The sequence below is a fragment of the Triticum aestivum genome, chromosome 7B (assembly GCF_018294505.1).
Source record: "Triticum aestivum cultivar Chinese Spring chromosome 7B, IWGSC CS RefSeq v2.1, whole genome shotgun sequence".
Taxonomy (NCBI): Eukaryota; Viridiplantae; Streptophyta; class Magnoliopsida; order Poales; family Poaceae; genus Triticum; species Triticum aestivum.
Genome location: NC_057813.1, coordinates 329,317,964 through 329,331,092, shown reverse-complemented (window position 1 = coordinate 329,331,092; position 13,129 = coordinate 329,317,964).

Sequence of the window (13,129 nt, the reverse complement as noted above, 5' to 3'; positions counted from 1 at the left end):
GGCTTCTGCTTAATTTACATAAACAGTTGTGAATATGCCATGTCATCCTTTCCATCCTGGTATCATGTGTTTGCCTTACATCAAAGTAGTGATTGTCAGTATCATGCACGGATGAGTTTTGAAGAGTGAATATTATTGCTTTTTCTTGTCGGTTTATGTTGAGGATATAGCTACTGAGTGTAAACCGGCCAGGAGGGCCCGGTTCACCCTCGACTATGCTGAAGCCCGTGAAGATCCAGAAGATGGCGTTTTACTAATGAAGCTTAGAAGCCCGCAGCCGAAAGGCGGATTAGGGCCCATAGTGGTAAACCGCCATGAATATGTAAACTTGTAGTATAAGTTAGGAAAGGAGAGACCGAGCCGGACACTTTGTATGAGTCGGTCTCGGGGCTCTGTAGACCAGCCGGGCGTCAACCTGTGTATATAAAGGGACGACCCGGCGCCGGTTCACGGACAACAGACAACAACTCGAGACTCAGGCAAGCGTATTTCGCTCCCTGATCATCGAAACCCAATCAATCCCATCACAACTAGACGTAGGCTTTTACCTTCATCGAAGGGGCCGAACTAGTATAAACTCATGTGTCCCTTGTCCGGTTTAACCCCTTCAAGCTAACCCGTTGCGATGGCTCCATGACTAAGTCCTTTCATGAGGACATCTGACGTGTTAATTCCACGACAGTTTACTTGACAATTCAAAATCAATAAAGCGACAAGAAATTAGCAAGGAAGTGGATAAAGGTGCTCTTTCCAAATGGAGGGCCTCTACAGATTCTACTCCGCCACCCCCAAGAAGATTTGCAAGACAACACATGCATAGACACTAAATGTAGTTGTGATGATGATGAGCACGTCTGCCCAAGTGCACCACCACAAGTGCTCCCTCTAACTTGGCACTGTTATATGTGGTTGCATGTTATGTATGTTGTCTAGCTTGTATTGCTTCTAATTTTGTTGAATTCCATTTGCTTACTTTACACATTATACTTGTGAATAAGACACGTGTTCCTGTTTCTAGAACATACAATATTTGTGTATCACACCATGTTCTTACATCAAAGTACTACTGTTGTGTAACCTGCAAAAATCACTTTTCACAAGACATGTTTAACTTCGGAGCGTGATATAGTTTACATCTTGCATTATTTTCTAGCTTGTACTTCTAATTTGTTGAAATGGCACTAATGACGAGACAGTTTTAACTTGGTAGAGTGATATTCGTTGCGTCTTACATATGGTGTCTAGGTTTCATTGCTTCTAATTTGTTGAAATGTCTTCTGCTTAGTTTACACATCATAAGCTGTGAATATGCAATGGCACTAATGACGAGAGACCTTTAACTTGGTAGTGTGATGTTGTTTGCATCTTGCATATGATTTATTTCTTATGTTGCTTCACATTTTTTAAATGCCCGTTATGACAAGACACTATTAACTTGGCAGAGCGATATTTGTTGCATCTTTTATATGGTGTCTACCTTCCATTGCATTGTTTCTAATTTATTGAAATGCCTTCTGCTTAGTTTACACACCATAGTTCTGATTATCTCATGTCGTCCTATTTTTCGTACATATTACATCCTCTTATCATGTGGTTGTCTAACATCAAAGTTTAGTTTGTTTGTATCATGCATCAATTTGTTCTGAAGAACTAAATTTTTATTCCTTTTTCTTGTCGGCTTGACTTAACATGGCACAGAGAAAGAGGAAGGAACACAGAATGACAGGGGATGGTGTTAGTACTAAGGACACACGGAAATGGAAGCGGAACAATTATGCAGATTCTGTTGGTACTGATGGTGCAATAGAAGGTCAAAGTCCAGCGGAAAATTGTACAAATGGGGTATCATGTGCTACACGAGCTGCAAAACCAGCCAAACAGAACCAATTGCTGCCACCAAACAAGCAGAGACAGCCCTAGTTGTTGCAACACCTTCCACAGTACCACCAACTGCACAAGTTACTCGTTCGTCAACTCAGCTAGCAGCATGTTCCCAAGCTCCCTTGCCACCTGACACTACTTCCGAAGCACTCTTGACACAAGACGAGTTGGCAAGATCAGATGAACCTTATGAGCTTCAACAGCAAGAAGGTACTTGCTGGAGTCAAGTTATAGTTGCATGCTTCTTTATATGTAGTCTCATAGTTTGACATACACTAACACTTCCTATGTTTGTTGCTGGACTAGCACCTAGGCACAAGAGGAAACAAACATCAGGGATGATGCTTGATAGGTTAACTAAATCTAGAGGAGGAAGATAGGAGATCCGTTTTGAGGCAGGTTTAAAAAGGCCACGTGATGCTACAGAGTCAGCCAAGTTTGTATTAGAGGTAGCGGTTGCCGTTGGGTGTCATGCGCGTATCCTCCCAACATGGATTCAGTACAGGAATGACAAAGACGAAACCCAGTTCAATACCTTCCTCGACCATTTATCTGTAAGTATGGTTATGTACGGAAACTAGTAATATCGTCTTGCTCTGTCCCATACATTCTAGGTTGCTGATAATGAGACTCCCATAATTTTCAACAGATGAGGTTCGAGTTGGATAGCCAAGATGATGCAACCAGACAAGCTTGCACCCATGTTTTCAAGTCTACTCTGTGAATGTATTGCTATAGCTTGAGGAAAACTCACTTTGAAGGCAAGGCTAATAGTGAACTTGCCCAAACATCTCCAGTGGAAAATATATCGGATGAAGACTGGAGAGGCGTCGTTAAACACTGGTCTAATCCAAAATATCAGGTACGTTATATGTATGTGATCAGATCACATGTTGAACTCCTATTTACGCATGTGCCTCACAAATATATCTTCTTGTAGGTGAACTGTTCAAAGAACAAGACCAACCGTACGGAAGTGAAATTCCAACAGACGACAGGATCTCGTAGCTATATTGCACACTGCGAGGCTCTTGTAATTAGCTGTTGTTTCACTCTTTTTGTTGTGCCATTTTATCAGATCTATATTGACTTGTTCCAAATGCAGAGGAAAGCCCGCAAGGACCAAAAAGTACCAGAACCAAATGATGTGGAAATCTTCAAGGACTGTCACACCAGCAAGACAAAGGGCATGACTACACCAGTCAAAGCCATTGTTGTAAGTCCTTAATCCTCATGCCTTTTAACTACTACTTACTCTAACTCGTGCATTGAACTGCAGGTTTGCAGCCAATGTCTATTACTCTTTTCAATTTTGTAAACAATTTTCTTAGTGTATCATTGCACCTTACAAGGTTTAAAAGAGAGGAGTGATGTTCCTTTGATCTTTATCTGTAATCTAGTTCCGTGCTGGACTTTCCCACACAATGTTACAATTGCATGTTTGTCTGTTCTTAGTTGTTATGTGATATGAATGATGTCATACTATGCTTACCGTATTATAAACTTTTTCTCTTTATCCTTAGCTGCCAATAAAATTTGAAGAAATAGACAATACATTAGCCATGGTACATGGTCATATGTTTGGAACCTGGTTTTATTATGAACTTTGGAGTAAAATACAACTAATATTTTACACGGGTTCATCAGAATAAGTTATGTATATAGACCAAAGCTATTTTGTTTGGTTTTGCTGCCTCCTTAATATCTTCTGTTCTTGTACTACTAATGTAAAAACTCAACTTTTCAGCAAGCTATGGAAAAAATGGTGGAACCGCCACCTTCTGAAGGTGACGTTGGGTAAGTACCTGTCCACTAATAGTGCCAAAAGCATGTTCGTGCGTAATACTGGGTTGGTGGTTAAGGCACTCTCATCCTAACTCCCTCATGATCAAGATATGCAAGCTCAAAACAATGTTATTTTTGCGCTCTTGACACAAGTCCATTCCCTAACAGAGACCCTTTTTGAAAAGAGGACAACCATTGTTCGATGTCGTCAAGATATGCATGGTTTTGAAGCCAGACTATCAGACATTTCCTATGTTGTTCAGGAGCCTAGGAGAAATGAAGGCGAAGGTTATGGTGCTCCATCTGACAATACAACATGAAAACGTAATAGTCAGGTCAAATGAACTGAGCTTCTGAACTTCTGGTGGTGCATTTACCTGCCAGACTGGTAACTTTTATGCCAACCTTCCTTTTGTTTTATGGTTGTAAATTTTTTTTGTGATACAAAATTTGTTCTTAACGTGCAGCCACCGGCTGAAGAAAATAACAAGCCATTTTTGTATAGTGTAGGGTGTTCCTATATTTGCACTGGTGGCGAACTTTGATGCCCAGTGGATGTAATCTGTCCAATCGCCTTAATAGCCTAGCATTAGTTTTGGGCTTATATATCTCCTAGTCCTCTTTTTCCTTGATTTCCTAGTGCCTGCAACAACCATGGGCCATATATGGACCGTGGTAACCTTGACCCTACTACGGGCCGTAGGATCCATGGGCCTCCTACAGGCCGTCGGATAAATGGGCCTCCAATGGGCCGTAGAATCGGTGGGCCTTGGGCCATCGGATAAATGGGTCCTCATGGGCCATAAACTGGCGTAATTGGTATCGGGCCAGCACGGTAACGGGCCGCTAACATGCCGGAAAACAGCAAAGGCTTAATTCTCTCACAGGCATAATGGGTCGCTAATGGGCCAAAATATAGGATGGCTGGAAATGGCACAACGGGTTAACAGGCCACAAACGGGCCGATTCTAGCCATGGGCCGAATTTGGCCCATTAGGGGAACAAGCCAGTAATGGGCAGAAGTAATTGAGGGCCAGAAAGGAGCCCAAGAACGTATGGGTCGTCAGTAGGCCAAAAGCTAACACAGGCTAAAACGGTCCATGTGAATCATGGGCCGTTAATGGGTACAAAGAAATTTACTATTCATTATGGGCTACTGTAACTATGGGCCACTAAAGGGCCTAAAGATACGAAAGGCCTCGTATGGGATGAAAGACGTCGTGGGCCATACATGGGCTGAAAGTGAAACGGGTTGGTGTTATATTCGACGGTCCACTTGACATTGTTGGGCCGATTTCGGGAAGGCCCTGATGGGCCGTGAGTTACCGGGCCATAAAATGGGCTATTCGCGAACAGACCGTTAACAGGCTTTTCATGGGCCGGCCTGCTAACCTTTGACCAAGTCAAACGAGCCAGCTTTGTAAGCTAAATGGGCCAGCGGTGGGCCGTCACACGGGTCGACATACCATAGGCGCCTATCTGACGCAATGACGAGCTAACACGTGTTTCCTTCGGCCGATGAGAATTCTACACGTGGAAAATCCCCATTGGTCCGGGTTGTTAATGGGTTATCGGATCAAAAACTTCATTTATCATCATGGAAGTGAACACTTCCATGATGATAATTTTGGTATTGTCATGGAACACTTCTACGACAACACATATATGACTATCTCGATTCGGTCATAAAATCGTCATGGATGCACATACATGACAGAAAATGTGACCTACTGTGAGAAACACGTATCATCACGGAAGTGTATGTTTTTGTAGTGCAACAAAGGTATTTTGAAAGCAAATAGCCACCTTGTTACATCTCAAACATTGTATAATTTAAATCATGGACGTTCTGCTAACCATTCATGCGACACCACCCATATGCAAACCGACAGCTTCCCTAGTAAGCCAAGGGAAAATGTGCAAAGCAGGATTTGTTGAGCTCTTCATCGCAAACGTTTTAGATAGAACACCCATATGCAAAGCGAGAGCTAGAGTATTCCCCAGTAAGCAAAGGGAAAAATTTGCCGCGTAGGATTTGTGCATCCCTTCTAAACAGTTCAAATTGTATAGGTATGCAAAGCGAGAGCTATGGTTCCTTCGCCCCTAAGCCAAGAGAAAATCTGGCATACAGGATTTGTACTTCCCTTCAACGCAAACGGTTTTTCCGGATGACCCGTGTGCAACCACGTACAGACAATTTGGTAAGATCTGCATTTGTCATATTAGGTATATTGCCATTTGTCAAACTGGAAACATTGACATTTGTTGATTTAGTAACATTACCCTTTGTCAACCTTGTAACAGTGCCATTTGCCAAAATTTGCAGCTAAAAACCACTAGCACTATCTAATTTTTGCAACTAAAACTCAGTAATTAAGCATATAGATTTCATTCATAGATTAAGCAGTCGTTCTTTATACAAACAGTTCAACTCGACAGCTGAACCGACCAAACTTTTCCCCATTGTTGCCAGCCACGTACTGAAATAACTAGTTCAACTCTATACACTAGCTAATTTTAAGTACGTTGTAAAATTCAACAACATCTATAGTCAGATGAACTGAACAAAATAGCCCCTAAATACTAGTACTACTATGGAGGGGTTGTGTACTACTTCCAGCAGCCTCTCCTCTACCGAGCACGCTCGGTAAGAGGCAGAGGAGGAGGAGCCTACCGACGAGCTGGACAACTACAATACGGCGCCTGCCGCTGCTGCACCTTCAACAACGCTCACCTCGAACGCCCTTTGTCGCTCCAGGCGACCCCTCTCGAAGCGGCAGGACACCTCATAGATCTCCTCAGTACTCGCCTCTAAGGTGGTGTGTGCTGTGGCCACGGTAGCTGTAAGGCACTTTGCGTTCTAGACGAAGCGCTCCTCCTCCTCTCGTAGGAACTCGATGTAGCACGCAAGGTCGCTAACGCACGTGCAGGCCTCCACCTCCGCCTCCCGCCTTTGGGCGGTGGTGGCTGAGCGAGTGATGACCCCGGCTGTCGACGGTGGGTTGGCGACCACGGCCGCCGACAATGGGGTGGCGGCCACGAGCACCACCTCCCACCTTCGGGCCATGGTGGCGGAGCGGGTGATGGCCATGGTGGCTGACAGTGGGGTGGCGGACACGACGGCCACCTCCTACCTTCGGGCCGCGGCGGTGGAGCGAGTGAAGGCCCTGACTTTCGACGGTGGTGTGGCAGTCTTGGTAACAGACGGTGCGGTGGCGGTAATGGCGGCCGATAACAGCTGTCAACAGGCAGCTGCGGCAGAGCGTGTGGTGGGTGTTCCGTGCACAACCAACAGGGACGCCACACGCACTACACTACGCCAGGGGCTGAGCCGCCGCCATTGTGTAGCCTCCCAGCTAGAGCTGTCCTCTGATGATGGTGGAGTGGCTGAGCGACTACGACATACCGGTGCCATTGGTGATTGTGGGAGAAGCAAACGATATAAGGTATAGGGAGGAAGGATAAAATGCGGCGCACGACTCGCCGGTTGTGAGGGTTTATATAGCATGTCAGTAAGCATTGGGATTTTGGAGGATTTCACTGAGTCGGGCGGGAAGCTTGCGCGGGAACGGGCTCACCGACGATTCATTGGTGCCACTTCGAGCCACCGTTTGGCCAAAAAAGCCCCCGCGCGCTGCTCAAGCTTGTGCTCAAAGCCGTCTGCGGGAGCGGGGTGAGAAAAACGTGCGGGAGGATGACGAAACGACACGTACACATATAGTTAATAAATGAAAAACGTTTGCGATTTAATTACCTACTACCTCCATCCTGCTTTATCAGTTCTGTTTGTATTTTTGTGCCAAATTTGGACTAGAGATTTAACTAATAAAATATGAGTGCATGTCACCAAAGATTATATCGTTGGATTCATATTCAAACATCGTTTCCAATTATATTATTTTTTGTAACATGCATTAACATTTTGTTAGTTGAATTTAAGGTCAAAATATGGCACCGAACATAAAGGGGACTAATAAACAAGGACAGAGGTAGTAGCACACGGACGCTCTCTACGCACGTCATGAATGATTGTTCGACCACCGTATGATGTGGACCGTGACGTAGTTTCACATCATGCAGCCGGCTCGCAACTGCTCTATGCGTGTGTTTGCTTGCTGCTTCTTGAGCTTCCGTTGGTTTTTCCCTTGAAGAGGAAAGGGTGATGCAGCAAAGTAGAGATAAGTATTTCCCTCAATTAGAGAACCAAGGTATCAATCTAGTAGGAAACAATGCACAAATCACCAATACCCGCACAAACAATCAAACAACTTTCACCAAAAGCGATAAAGGGGTTGTCAATCCCTTCACGTTTATTTGCAGAAGTGAGAACTGATAGAGATAGATGAAACTACACAAACGATAAAGTAAATATTTTTGGGTTTTTGGTTTATAGATCGGAAACTAAAAGATTGCAAAATAGTAGATCGGAAACTTATATGATGGAAAATAGACCCGGGGGCCATAGGTTTCACTAGAGGCTTCTCTCAAGAGAGCAAATAATACGGTGGGTCAACAAATTACTGCCGAGCAATTGATAGAAAAGAGCAAAGTTATGATGATATCTAAGGCAATGATTATGAAATATAGGCATCACGTCCATGTCAAGTAGACCGAAACGATTCTGCATCTACTACTATAACTCCACACATCAACCGACTCCTGCCTGCATCTAGAGTATTAAGTTCATGAAGCACAAAGTAACACATTAAGTAAGATGACATGATGTAGAGGAATTAACTCAAGCAATATGATGAAAACCCCATCTTTTTATCCTCGATGGCAACAATACAATATGTGCCTTGCTGCCCCTACTGTCACTGGAAAAGGGCACCGCAAGACTGAACCCAAAGCTAAGCACTTCTTGCATTGCAAGAAAAACCAATCTAGTTGGCAAAACCAAACCGATAGTTCGAAGAGAATTACAAAGATATCAAATCATGCATAAAATAATCCAGAGAAGATTCAATTAATATTAATAGATAAGTTGATCATAAATCCACAATTCATCGGATCTCAACAAACACACCGCAGAAGAATATTACATCAGATAGATCTCCAAGAACGTCGAGGAGAACATGTTATTGAGAATCAAAGAGAGAGAAGAAGCCATCTAGCTACTAGCTATGGACCCATAGGTCTGAGGTAAACTACTCGCTTCATCGGAAGGACAATAGAGTAGATGTAGAAGCCCTCTATGATTCCCCCTTTGATAGGGTGCCGGCAAAGGACCCTAGATGGGATCTCACATATACAAAAGGTTGCGCAGTGGAAAAGTCTTTTCATGGATACTTCTGGTGGTTTGGGAATATATGTGATTATATAGGCGACCGAATTTGGTCCGGGGAGTCACGGGGGGGGGGGGGGGCATAAGGTAGGGGGTGCGCCCTACCCCCTAGGCACGCCCTCCACCCTTGTGGCCGCCTCGTGGCTCCTCCGACTTGATCTCCAAGTCTCCTAGGTGTCTTCTAGTCCAAGAAAATTCATCGCGAAGGTTTTATTCTGTTTGGACTCCGTTTGGTATTCCTTTTCTGCGAAACTCAAAAACAAGGAAAAAACATAAACTGGCACTGGGCTCTAGGTTAATAGATTAGTCCCAAAAATAATATAAAATAGCATACTAATGCATACAAAACATCCAAAACAGATAATATAATAGCATGGAACAATCAAAAATTATAGATACGTTGGAGATGTATCATTGCTCGCGGTTGAGACGGCCGCCGCGGGCTCTGCTCGCGTCCCGCCACACGCGCTCTACTCTCGTGTCCCTCCACGCGCTCTTCCAGCGTCCCTCCATGCACACTGCCAGTGTTTTGGGATGACGCACAATCACGTATGTTCATGCTGCCATTATGCATGTGGTTGCGCCGGGCGCGGCGCGATGATGCAGTTACCCGCTGCAAAAACTAACATGCGGACGTGCCGAAAATCCAGGCCGCCCGACCCCCATTTATTCCAGCGGCCATTTACCTCCATCTCTCGCACCCCATGACACAATAATCAAGCACACACACGACGACACATATTGAAAAGATATCCAACGGCTCCAGTGTCGCTCTCCGTGGCTCCAACATCGCTCCCCGTGGTTGATGACGACAACGGATGGAAATTCACCTCGCCTCACATAGTGGACACCCACATGAGGGGGAAGAACCTGTCGGTGGTGTAGACGAAGAAGATGATCTCGGTGGAGAGCTCCATCCAAACTATGGAGCAGTTGCTTGCCAAGGGCAAGTACCATATGGTCGGCTTCAACCTCGAGTTCACCAGCGGTCGTGTCGGGTGTGATCAGAAGGTTGTCGTCGCCTAGTTGTGCATGCGCCATCACGTCCTTGTCTACCACTATTGCCTGTCCACAAGGCCTTGCGAGGGCTTCACCAAGTTTATCAAGAGTCGCGACTACAGTTTCTCTATGGTGGACATCATCAACGATCTAAAAGCGCTCGAGGTTTCGGGCTTGGCCTGCCAGAACCTTGTTGACAACCGTCACCACTACAGGGTCTTGGGAAGCCCGAAGAACAAGCAGAACTCCCTGATTGACCTCGCCTCGGCCATCATCGACCCCTACTACAAGAACATGAAGGTTGCATGCAACAAGGAGAAGATCGTGTGGCACAGTGCCTGGAGCAAAGACTGGATGAAGAACACGCCAAGTACATGGCCAAGGACGCGTACACAAGCTATGAGATGTATAGGCGGATCGTTGACATGAGGAAGTGCCTTTGTCCTGCCCCAGATGAGGGATCGAGCCACAGAGCAGTGGCGGCAGCCTCAGAAGAAGTAGATGATTAGATGATCGTTCCTCCTAGTTTATAATGCATGTAATTGTTTATCACTACCAAAAAAGACACATCCGTGACATTTTGGGCCGAACGAAAAAAAAATTGTCATACTTATGACACTTCTATGACGATAACTGTGACAATACCCGGTGTCATCATAGATATGGTGGGCTCCTACTTCTATGATAAAAATCATGATAGAAAATGGGCTTTTCGTCCTGGGCGGGTCGGAGACGCAGCTGCATCACATTCTTTGGGCCGTCCATGACGGAAAAAACCATGGTAGAAGCGAGGGCGAGGAATATTTCGGCGAGTTCCCGGTTATGGTGGGAGGTCGGGGGCCGAGTGGTACGCGCGTGTGTGCGAGGCGTTGGCTCTAACTGAACCCGAGCGAGGCGTTGGGCTCTAACTGAACCCGAGCAATTGCACTGCAGGCTACACATTACTGAACCCGAGCGATTGATCGATGGCTATTAACTGAACCCGATTGAGCGATTCCTTCGCTACTGCTCCTAACTGAAGCCGATCGATGCTGCCTCTGGATGAACAGTGAGCTTTGCGGGGGGTGGGGGGAGTTTGGATGAACATTGAGCGGTGGGGGTGGATGAACAGGACCCCGTGGAATTGCCTCTAGATGAACAGGATCCCGATCGAAAGAGCCGGTTGGGGATGGATGAACAGGACCCCGTGGAGGGCTGGATGAACATGACGACCCCGTGGAGGGGTGGATGAACAGTAGCCCGTGGAGGGGTGGTTGAACAGGAGCCCATGGAGAGGGGTGGTTGAACAGTACCCGATGGAGTAGCGCGCGATGGAGGCTGGAGGAGGTCGATAGTGGATGAACAGTAGCCCGTGGAGGCTGGAGGAGGTCGACGGTGGAGATGAACAGTATCCCGTGGAGTCCCGTTTTGCGGTACGCCACACCCCTCCCGATGAACAGGACCCCCGTTTTGACCATAGCGCTCCAACACAAGTCAGTTTCGTCCGTTTTGCGGTACGCCACACCCCTTCCGATCAACAGGACCCCCGTTTCGACCGTAGGAGGTCCGTTTCCTCCGTTTGGCGGTACGCCAGACCCCTCCCGATGAACAGGATCCCGTTTCGAACATGGCCGGTCGAACACAAGGCCGTTTCCTCCATTCTGCGGTACGCCAGGCCTCGTTTCCATCGCCTATTCCATCCAAGCCGGTTGGCTACCACGCGTTCTGTTGCCTCCCGATGAACACAACGCCTTCCGTTGCCTCCCGATGAACACGACGCATTTCGTTGCCTCAACGTGAACACGACGCCGACGCATTTTCTCCGTTCCGACCGAGCCATGTACACGAGCCCTGGCCGTACATATGCGCGACTAGGCGTTCAAGACCCCGCCTATATGTACGTGTGTGGCCGTATTTACTTTCTTGCACCCTGGCCGTTGTACGTACGTGTACATGCTACGTGCGCGCCTCTACTACGACACGTGCGCGCCTCTACTAAGACACGTGTGCGCCTATACATCGACCAATATGTACATACACGTTCGCGACCAGAATGACAACGCTACGTACGCTTCAACCAGGTGGGTCCCGGCTGTCAGGCAGTTCCTTGTGTGCGAAGATGTAGATGGTGGGTCCCAGCAGTCAGGGGGCGAATTGTTTTTTCCGGACGCACTTCCTTGCGTGCGAAGATGTAGCTGGTGGGTCCCAGCAGTCAGGGGGCGAATCATTTTTTCGCAAAATACGGTGGCCCATCCGGTGGGTCCCCGCTGTCAGGTGGAGGAATAATTATTTTGCGCATAATAAGGAGACACTTCCTTGCGGCTGCCGTGGACCCAGCTGTCAGCCTCTCCACGTACAGTACTCTTCCGATGGAAGTCGGTCATTGACCACATTAACCACGCCGCGCCGAGAGCACCACGGCGGTGGACGACGGCGAGGCCTAGGAAGGGGACGACGGGGAGCCGGGGAAGATGCAGCAGTGGATGTCCACGCGAAGAGGAGTACGAGGGTTCACTGGTTCGGCTGCGGTGTGAGGTTGTCGTCGCCGCAGAATAACAGTGGGTGTGCGTGAGTAGAGGGATGGCCTGGCCAACGGTGGGAGTAGTAGGGGGCGGTGAGGCCTCCGCAGCATTACAGCCGGCCACGAGAGGCAGGAGCATGCGGCACGACCGGCGCTGCTTTGGGCGGCTGGAGCACGAAGACCAGAGGTTGAAGAAGCACTATGTCCGTTCGATGGACATCGTACGGTCACTGGAGCTAGAATCGTTCATATCGACTAAGTTGACAAATCCCTCCGTCCCCGTCAACTTAGTAGGCCCACAAGTCAGCCTCCCACCAAGGTGAATCCCAGCTAGCATGGGGAGTATTCATTTTTTTGTGCGTAATAAGGAGGCATTTCCGGTGGGTCCAAGCTGACAGCAGGGGGAACATTTTCTTCATGAAATACAGAGGCCCTTCCAGTGGGTCCCAGCTATCAGGTGGAGGAATCATTATTTTGCACATAATAAGGAGGCATTTCCTTGTGTGGGCCCCTACTGTCAACCTCTTCCGATGGTTGTTGTTTGTTGACCATGTTAACCTCGCCGCGCCGAGAGCACAAACACGATGGACGAGGGCGAGGCCCAGGAAGAGAACCACCCGGAGCCGGCGAAGCCACCACAGCGGATGCCCACACTGAGGGGAGTACCAGTGCTGACTGGT